Source organism: Lepidochelys olivacea, assembly GCF_965140295.1.
Source record: "Lepidochelys olivacea isolate rLepOli2 genome assembly, chromosome: 5".
NCBI classification, from domain to species: Eukaryota; Metazoa; Chordata; order Testudines; family Cheloniidae; genus Lepidochelys; species Lepidochelys olivacea.
Window position 1 is genome coordinate 3,665,750 of NC_140415.1, and position 10,521 is coordinate 3,676,270.

The 10,521-nt window shown below is 51.8% G+C and overlaps 1 long non-coding RNA gene across 1 annotated transcript; it reads right to left on the bottom strand.

Moving 5' to 3' along the window:
* Positions 1 to 413: 413 nt before the first annotated feature.
* On the bottom strand, positions 414 to 10,223 carry LOC311520361. Its single transcript, XR_014711565.1, has 4 exons — positions 10,119 to 10,223; positions 7,165 to 7,258; positions 1,563 to 1,634; positions 414 to 596 (listed from the first exon to the last, which is right to left on the bottom strand). It is a non-coding gene; the product is annotated as an uncharacterized lncRNA (long non-coding RNA).
* Between the last annotated feature and the right edge of the window lie 298 nt (positions 10,224 to 10,521).

Consider the following 10,521-nt stretch of genomic DNA (forward strand, 5'->3'; position numbering starts at 1 on the left):
GGGGGGCTAAGGCCCACCTCAGCTCCCCCTCTCCCCCACCTGAAAGAGGCTGGCACCTAGGGTTGCCAATTTTGGCTGGACGTATTCCTGGAGGTCTCATCACATGACATAATCTTTAATTCCTGGGGACTCCAGGTTGCCAACCCTATTGACACTGCTCCTGAGCCTTGGGAAGGCACACAGCAGCACCACAGGGAATCTGGGACAAATGTTGTCCGAGAGTCATTCAGCCCAGGACCGGGACTTGAGAGGATCAATGCATTAGAGGTCGTCAGGTGCTAAGATATTACAGTAACGTGGTCCTCACCTAGAGAGACCCCTGGGTTAGGAAGAAAGGAGCCACCCTAAAGTGTGTGACTGGAACAACTGAGTGTCATGTATTGGCAGTATAGTGTCTATGACACACGGTCAATAGACTGCATTGGTTGCTTCCTTTGTATTCTCTCCCCCCTGCAGGTTTCGGGTGTCTTAGTTTCCTCCACCCCTAATTATGTCTCAGCTCCAGCAATCAGCCTTTTGTCGGAGTTTGCTATTTCTCGACACATCTTCCGTAGCCAGCTCCATCTTCCCCACGAGCCCTGAGCCTCCCACAATGCCTAGAAACAAAGAAGAAATGGCAGGAGCAGATCAAAAAGCCCTGGCTGTGCCCTCGGCTCCCTCTGCCCTGCGGCGTTACACTGCCCTTAACCCCTCCATCGCAGCGCTGCAGCCTGCATAATTCCCCGGGTTCCCTGCCCGGGCGGTGCCATCCGCCACCCCTTGGGTTTCAGACGCCCCGAGTCTTCGGCCGCTTTAAAACCTCAGCTAAAGATGTTACTTCTTGGTGGGTTTTTCTAGCTGCAGCTTTTACTTCGCTCTGTTTCGGTTGTGTAATTGCCTCTCTGGGCCAGGGGAGCAGGCCAGCTCTAGGACACTGGAAGCCAATCAAATCACCGATGGATCAATAATAGAGTCTCCTCCCAGCCTCTGAACGGGCTTAGCGAAGGAAGCTCTTTGTATTCAGCGCTCCACGGGAGCAGCTGTCAATCAGCTCCCCCACAACCCAAAGCGCTCAGGTGCCCGGCGCTTGACAAGGCTCAGACGCGAGCGTCTGAAGTGCTCAGTGCTAGGATGAGACACTTTCTCTTCAGAGGGCCACGCGGTCCTGCTGCCACTTCTTTCTTAAAGGGGTTTGGGAAGAAGGCCAGAGCTGGAGCATTATATGGCAGGGAACAGCATGCTTTAGAGAGGAGTTTTGCTGTCAGACATGAAACATCCCTGTGTAGCGTTAGAATTTTTCTGCTTTTGCCTTGTCACGGGCATATCAACCAGGGCCTCAAGGAGCTAGTTTTAGATAAGCCCTGTTGCTATGGCTGGCCCTCCGTAACCTCTCTCACACACACACTGTGACAAGACACACTGCCCCGTGTCACGCAAAAACGGTCTGGCACTCACATACACACGCACCATCACACAGATGCCTCCTGGGATTGTACATTGTTCACACACCCACACAGACCATCTCAAAACACACAATCTCGCATAAATGGGAATCTGGAGCAGGAGTGGAGAGGTTATTTTACCTCTGTATCTGGCACTGGTGCAACCACTGCTGGAATCCTGAGTCCGGTTCTGTCCCCGATTCAAGAAGGCTGCTGAGAAATTGGAGAAGGTTGAGAGAAGTGCCATGAGAACGATGAAAGGATTAGAAAACATGGCCTACGGTGATAGACTCAAGGAGCTCAGCCCATTCAGCTTAAAAAAGAGAAGGTTAAGGGGTGACTTGATTACAGTGTATAAGTACCGATGTGGGCAACAAATATTTAATCATGGGCTCTTCTAGCTTTGTCTAGCAGACAAAGGTCTAACACGAGCCAATGGCTGGAAGTTGAAGCTAGACAAATTCAGAACGGAAATAAGGCCTACATTTTTATGTGAGAGTAATTAGCCACTGGAACAATTTACCAAGCTTTCTGGTGGATTCTCCATCACTGGCAATTTTAAAATCAAGGTTGGACGTTTTCCTAAAAAGTCTGCTCCAGGCATTATTTGGGGGAAGTTCTGTGGGGTGTGTTCTACAGAAGGTCAGACGAGATGATCACAGTGGTCCCTTCGGGCCTTGGAATCTGTGAATCTCTCACGTACACATGCCTTTAAACAAACATGCTCTCACAACCCTGCAAACAGTAATACACAAAACACACTGTTTCACATAGTACACACGCAATCTCACACATACACACTGTCTAGCACCCAGCTGCTGTAACACACACAGTCTTATGCATCCAACCAATCCATCTTGGCCTCTTAAACACACAGACAGACGCACGCACACACTCCTACTCACACAAATACTGTCTCTCGTACATTGTCTTACATTCCCCCATAGCCCCCCTCTCTCTCTCTCTCACACACACACACACAATTACACAAACCGTGGTACGCAGCTTATCTTGCACACACAATTATTCTTCAGCTGCTTGGTTTGTCAGTTTCCCCGTTGGATAAGCCCAGCTCCAAAGGTGTCGTATCCCTGGTGTGTGGAAATGCTGCTCTGGTGGTTATTAGCAAAGAGAGAAAAGATCAATCAGAGGCACTAGCCGCCGGCCTTTCCTGTGCAAACAGAAGGCCAAGGGAGCCTGGAGTATGTAGACGTCACACAGAGACTCAGCTTCATGCAGCCTGCGGTGCCGGTTTCATGCCTGAAATAAGAATTGCCTCAATACAGAGTCTGAATGTGTCTCGTATGCTGCATGCATGTAGCTGTCCAGGGCTTGGCTGGGAATAAACGGGGAGGCAAAGGTAAAGCCACCTGCGGTTTGTTTGCTGACGGATCAACAATTGGCGATAACAGATGTGGCGAAAGGAGAATGCGCATGTCGATGCAGGGACAGGCCCAGAGTCTGAGCCCAGGGGGGCAAAACTGAGGGCGCACCCTTAGCTTCAGCGCAGTTAGGGCTAGATGCTGATCTCAGGAGAGTGGTGTCAAATCGAAACAATGCCATTGGCCCCAGTAGGGTGACTCCGGATCTATGCCGGTGGAACTGAGAACAGAATCTGTCCCACTGAAGCCCCGACCACGACGCTGGGTGCATAAGAGATGGTCCCTGCCCTGAGGAGCTTACTTGCTGTATTCGGGGCACGTACTGAGCCCAGCTCCCGTGGCCTTTGGAGGATTATTCATGGAGGGACGAGTTTCTTTGCTCCCCGCTGTTGTGAGGGAAAGAGTGCCGAATCTGCTGCTCATGACCGGGAAGGCTGAGCCGCGCTGGATTGAACCTGGCACGCTACAGGGCGGAGCTGGCCAATCCTGACCGGCACCAGCACCCTTCCGATTTTGGACTACGGCACGGCACACTCTGCTGCAGCCACTCCCCTTTTGCTATTCCAGCCCCGAATTCCCACCCCCAGCTCTGCCAATGCCCCTCCAGCCTGCCCCGGAGCCATCCCTGCTCTTCCAGTCTTGGGCACCCGCGTTTCCAGCCAGAAGGCCCCATTAGATCATCTAGTCTGACCGCGTGTATCACGCAGCCACGGCCACGCCAAGCCCAACAACCAGACTGCCCCCCTGTTCCAAGCCCTGACATCATGCTTCCCTGGTCCTGGGGCCCCCACCCTGCCCCTGCCCCAGCCCCAGCTTTCCTGATTAGGGTGACCAGACAGCAAGTGTGAAAAATCGGGACGGGGTGAGGGGGAGGGAAATAGGAGCCGATATAAGAAAAAGATCCAACAATCGGGACTGTCCCTATAAAATCGGGACATCTGGTCACCCTACTCCTGATGCCTCTCAGTCCCAACCTGCAGCCTCCCTCCTATTCCAATCTGGGCTCCTCCTATGCAGAGACCACCCGGTTTTTACATATTTGGTGACTGCTGAGAAGAGTGGCTCTGCACGGCAGGGGCAGAGTGATTGGTGTTTTAAGAGCACTCTAATTGTAGGTGCCGTGGGAGCTTTGTTCTTGTTTTCTCTTACAGCCAATGCCATTATTTATCCTACAGCTTCTTTGAAACACTGATGCCATTGGATCCATTTCCAGGTTTCTAGGCAGATGGCTATCCAGGAGCTCCTTCCGTCTATACTGCACTTCCTTCCATTTGCTGTTTGCCAGGTGGCTGTCAAAAGACAACCATTTACAAGAAAGAATTGCTGTAAGGAAAAATGAAAGGGGAATGTGGCCATTCCCTGCCCAGCCAGTCCTATAGAAACCAGGTTTTATCTTCCCAGGCAGGGCTGTTCTCGACAATCCGTTATTATTACGGTGCCACCTAAAGGCCCCAAGCAATATCAGGGCTGCACAGACACATGATGAGAGACAGTACCTGCCCTCGAGAGCTCACCGGGCTGGACTCTTTTGAAATCCTGGCCACAAATGTGGGTATGTTGAGCTTGTTTTTGAAAATGTAGTCTTCAGTAGGGGAGGGGAAACTGAGGCACGGAGTAGGTAAGCAACTTCCTAAAGCCCACACAGCAGGTCTGGGATAGAGCAGGGAACCGAACCCTACACTCTAACTTCCCAAGCTGTTGCCCTAGGCACTGGGCCATGCTGCGTTTGCCCGAAGTGAGCTTTAAATAACCCAAATGATGGCGCTTCCAGCAGTTAATTCAGGCTACGTCTGCACTACGAGCAAGGGGCTTGCTTCCCAGGTCGTGTACACGTGCTCGCACTAGTGCAAGTGTAAAGAGCAGCGGAGCTGCTGTAGCCCGCAGGGGAGCCCAGGTCAGCTGTGCTGAGTACGTACCCCTGGGTTTCAGGGGTGTTTGTTCTGGGCCCGGCTCAGGCATGGCACCGCACCACCGCGGCTACATGGCTATTGACGGGCGCCAGCTCTCCGCGAGCATGTGTACAGAAGCTGGGGAATCACACCCCTAGCTCATCGTGTAGGCGTAGTCCCCATGTAACCTACTGCCAGTGGACCATGGGCATGAGGGTGCAATGTCACCCCCTAGTGGGCTGGATTCATAGACGAATTAAGGGATCTGCTGCTGGGGACCAGCTATTACAGGGGCTCTTGGACCACTCGACTGGGAAAGGCCTGTGTTTATGGATCTAAGTCCCACACCCTCGCCTGTGCAACAAGGTGTCGTGAATGATTATTTGTATTGCACTTGCACTGAGGAGTCATGGACCATGGCCCCCATTGTGTGAGGTGCTGTACCAGCCCAGAACAAAAAGACAGTGCCCTGCGCAGAAGACAAGAGACAACAGCTGGCTATAGGCAGACGGGGGGCACATGAATGCAGTGAGACCCGTCCCGAGGATTTAGTGGCACTGAACTTTCCTGCTGGCATCGTTCACTGAGAGGTTTGGCTCCTTTTCTGAGAGCAGAAAACTCAGCCGTTTGCTTTTCCAAGCCTGGTCCCAAGCGATTTGCCCCAGGTCACAGCAGAGATGGGGAATGCAGCTCCATCCCCTGCAGCACCCCAGGGGAGTGCCTTCGCCACAAGACCTGCTGTCCTTTTGCAGCGGCAGCTGGCTGGGCTGCCGTTTGGAAAACGCAGCCTGAAATACACAGCTCATTCCCCGAGTGCAGCAGTGATTATAGGTGGTGTGTACCTTGCAAAGAGCACACGAGATGTCTATTTCCATGGTTTTGTGCTTCTGTAAAACAGGTGTTCTCCGGCGGTTGCAAGAGATTTAGAGAGGCTTATTTCGGTTCTTAGACACACCACGTTGCTGGCTGAGCTCTGTTGTCGTTAAGGCTTTGTTTTCTGGAGGGGGCAGAGAAAAGACCAGAACCAGGACTCCTGGGTTCCCAGCTCTGGGGAACAGGGTGGTGTCATGATCAGGGCAGGGCATTGGTAACCAGGACACCTTGGTTTTATTCCTGACTGGTCTATAGGGCGTAATGTAGGGGGTTGGATGAAAGATACTGTAGGAGGGTCCAGTACTCATTATTATTTTATCTTTAAAAGAGACAAGATAAAATCAGACCTGGCCCTGGACCAATACATAACTTCCACGACCCAACACAGCAGGTCAAATTCAGAGCTGGTGTAAATGGGTGTAACGCCACTGCAGTCAATGCATCTGCCCTGATGCTGGCCTCAGCTGCTGCACCACTTTCTTCCACAGCATAAGGCGGACTCTGCGGCTGAACTGCAGCCACCTCTGGGGTGGAGCGCAGCAGCTGTTTAGCAGCACAGTGCAATGGCCACACCACGGGGTTGAGGAGCACAGGAGAACACTTTCCCCAGCTGCAAATTTAGGAAGGCAGGGTTGGCATTTCCCAAGTTGGGATCTGAGAAAGAGACAAGAGAGGGGCGGGAGGGAGGGAGGAGACCAGGAGCATGTTGAAGAAAGGGGAGAGAATGCCAAGGGATCCTTAATATATGGAAAAGACAATTAAGAGCCAGAGAAACAAGGAAGCGAGAAACCAAAAGGTAACTGACTAGAAAATTAAAATTACTCAGCTACAGAAAAATATATCTAATGACTGCGGCATAGCCAGGTGGCTGGGGGATCCGAGACCCCGGCTGGGGCTTGCCTCAAAGCAAAGGAGATAAGGACCAGGGGGATGGAGCGAGCTGGGGCCCAAGTGTCCCCTGGGCTATTTCAGGTGAACTTTGACTCTTCTGCCATCGAGAGACAGAGATCCCAGGGCAGCAGGAATCGGGGATGAGCGTCGCCCGATCAGATGAGGGCCAGGGCTCCTAGTGCTGGCAGGGATACGGGGTGCAGAACTCAAATGCTGCCGGGCAGAGGCGGAGCTGCCGTGGCTGCCCCTGGACTACGCAGGGCCATGACATCACAACACTTCACATGCCCCAAAAACGCTCTCAGGGCTCGGGCCGCGGGAGCATCGCGACTCCCCCTGACCCCATGCCGCCACCCCCATCTCGATCACCGCGAGCGTCCTGGCTACAAGCCATGCATGGGCCAGAGGAGCAGCAGCCCCTCAGCAACCAACAGTCACCTCCTCTGCTGGGCCTTGTGTTTGGGATGCACGCAGCGTGTGACGTCCTGGCTGCCAGGGCTGCATGGGGTGCGGCCTGAGGGGTGGGCTGAATACCCAGTAAGGGAACAGCCCTGAGAGGCAGGACCTGGAAGTGTAGAACCCTCCATGGGATACAAGCCTCAGCATCCCAGTGAAGGTCCCTGCATCACCACGGGCTCCCTCCACCCACACCCTGTCCCCTCACCGTCCCCCTGGAACTTCCCTGGCTGGGAGTGGGGCAAAAGTTACCTTCTTCCTCTGTGATGGGTGGATTCCCCAGTTCCAGTCCAGGCCCATCAAGGCTGAATCCCCACTCTGTCGCTCCGAGTGCAGAAGTGGGGGCCTGCAAGGATTTAAAAATTAATACTGGCCACTCCAGGCTTGTATTAAACTCCCAAGGGTACAGCTTTTCTCTGACCTTGGCTTGGTAAACACTGCTACCACCCGAATGCAACAAACCCCCTTTGAGCCCAGGAAGGAGCACGTGGGAATTCCTCCCTGTGGGGTACCCTCAAGCCCTTTCACACCCCCCTCTGGGGAAGCAGGGCCGGCTCTAGGTTTTTGCCACCCCAAGCAAAAAAAAATTTGCCCCCTCCCCCGCCCCGCCCCGCCCCCTGTTTTTTTGGCTTTTACACATGTTTGCACTTTGCAATGTTTTTGGTTTGGTTTGGTTTTGACTGTTTAAAATATGTATAAAAAAATGAAAACAGAGAATCTGTAGTTAGTGAAATAAAACAATTTCCTACTAGTGTATTCATTTAATTTTAACAAAATCACAATTACAAACAATTTGGGTTCAAGTAGACACTGCTATGAAAAACGTTAGTATCTTCGAGTGAGCCCTGTTTCTCATAAATTAAAAGAATTTATATGAACTGAATGTTTCTGGTTTTTATACTTGCGTAGTCTTTTAATAATTCAGTGAAATCTAAATTTTTTGCAATGTACTTTCAACTGAAATGAATGCAAGCCCCGACAAACCATTTTGAGACATGGTGGACCTCAAATAATTTTTGAGTAATTTCAGCTTTGAGAAACTGCCCTCATGAGAATCCACTGATACTGGTAATGTTAAAAGAATGCGTAATGCTATAGCAGTGTTTGGAGGGAGGTGCTCGGCGCTGTACATCCTGCCCGTGGGCCCCCAGCCCGATTTCAGACCTGGCCGCTTCCCCGCAGAGGGGACAGTAACCGACAGAGCGGCTGGGGTGTGGGTCAGCCACGGGGAGGGGAGCGGACCAGGGGCGCCCACCCAGCGCCGAGCCGCCAGGGACAGCGGGTCCCTTACTGGCTGTGGGTCCTGCCCTGATCCCGGGCTCAGCTCCCCTTGGCTCTGGCTCCTCTGCGGCTTGTGACACGTGCGACAGGGGCAGGCGGAGGGGGAGAAGGGGGGGGCCAGGGCAGGGACTCACCAAGGGAAGGTCATGCCTGACTAATCTAATCGCCTTTTATGATGAGATTACTGGTTCTGTGGATGAAGGGAAAGCAGTGGATGTATTGTTTCTTGACTTTAGCAAAGCTTTTGACACGGTCTCCCACAGTATTCTTGTCAGCAAGTTAAGGAAGTATGGGCTGGATGAATGCACTATAAGGTGGGTAGAAAGCTGGCTAGATTGTCGGGCTCAGCGGGTAGTGATCAATGGCTCCATGTCTAGTTGGCAGCTGGTATCAAGTGGAGTGCCCCAAGGGTCGGTCCTGGGGCCGGTTTTGTTCAATATCTTCATAAATGATCTGGAGGATGGTGTGGATTGCACTCTCAGCAAATTTGCGGATGATACTAAACTGGGAGGAGTGGTAGATACGCTGGAGGGGAGGGATAGGATACAGAAGGACCTAGACAAATTGGAGGATTGGGCCAAAAGGAATCTGATGAGGTTCAATAAGGATAAGTGCAGGGTCCTGCACTTAGGATGGAAGAACCCAATGCACAGCTACAGACTAGGGACTGAATGGCTAGGCAGCAGTTCTGCGGAAAAGGACCTAGGGGTGACAGTGGACGAGAAGCTGGATATGAGTCAGCAGTGTGCCCTTGTTGCCAAGAAGGCCAATGGCATTTTGGGATGTATAAGTAGGGGCATAGCGAGCAGATCGAGGGACGTGATCGTTCCCCTCTATTCGACATTGGTGAGGCCTCATCTGGAGTACTGTGTCCAGTTTTGGGCCCCACACTACAAGAAGGATGTGGATAAATTGGAGAGAGTCCAGCGAAGGGCAACAAAAATGATTAGGGGTCTGGAACACATGAGTTATGAGGAGAGGCTGAGGGAGCTGGGATTGTTTAGCCTGCAGAAGAGAAGAATGAGGGGGGATTTGATAGCTGCTTTCAACTACCTAGAAGGGGGTTCCAAAGAGGATGGCTCTAGACTGTTCTCAATGGTAGCAGATGACAGAACGAGGAGTAATGGTCTCAAGTTGCAGTGGGGGAGGTTTAGATTGGATATTAGGAAAAACTTTTTTACTAAGAGGGTGGTGAAAGACTGGAATGCGTTACCTAGGGAGGTGGTGGAATCTCCTTCCTTAGAGGTTTTTAAGGTCAGGCTTGACAAAGCCCTGGCTGGGATGATTTAACTGGGAATTGGTCCTGCTTCGAGCAGGGGGTTGGACTAGATGACCTTCTGGGGTCCCTTCCAACCCTGATATTCTATGATTCTATGATTCTATGACTGCCCAAGGGCCGGGACCCCCACGCTGAGCCCACCGCCCCGCCCCACGCAGGGGTTCATTGGTTGTCATTGGTTGACTGAGCGGGGCCAGGGGGGGGGGGGTCGGACACCGCCCCGGGAAACATGCCACCCGAAGCACATGCTTGCTTTGCTGGTGCCTAGAGCCGGCCCTGCGGGGAAGAGCTGAGAAAGAAAACAAAGGAAATTAGCTGTGGCTACCAGCTCAACAAACAACCTGCACAAACCTCTTAGGACACCAAAAATCCAATCCTGTTCTTCCATAAGGTAAATTTTATTAAAAACAAAAAGGAAAAAATACATTTGGAACTTTTGATAGATTTTAAAAGAGCAATTCCAAAAATCCAGCACCCAAAATAGCTTTCTTGGGCGTTCAGCTTAAAGGTTACAAGCCAACAAAAGCACCTGGAGGTAGCACAGAGGAGATCGACAAGCCAAAATAAAAAATAAACCTGATTGTGTCTAACTAATCATTCCCCATCCAAATATTTTCATCTAGGTATGGAAGGTGAATTTTCATACCTGGTTCGAGCCTTACACAGCATTGCTGCTCTGACCCTGCAGCCCCAAGAGCAACAGACAAAGGGAAAGTTTCTTTCCCAAGTCTAAAAAGTTCCACACTTCCCATTGGGTCTTTTGGTCAGGTGCCTACTCCCTTCCTTTTAACTGTGGGCTTGTTAACCCTTTACAGGTAAAGCAAGCAGAGAACAGACCAAGAGGGATTTTACAGCTAACTGGCTGGCTGGGTGTCCATCAAAGGAGCTACCTGCCCCCCTTCATGTATCACAGGGCCGCACCCTTCTCCCATCACTCAAATATCCCTGTACGAGTCAGGTCCAAAACAGAATCAGAGGGGCATCTTGGGAGCAGACGTGTCACTGGCATCCCCACCCTCTCGTGGCTTGGTGTGGCAGGCTTGCTTCAT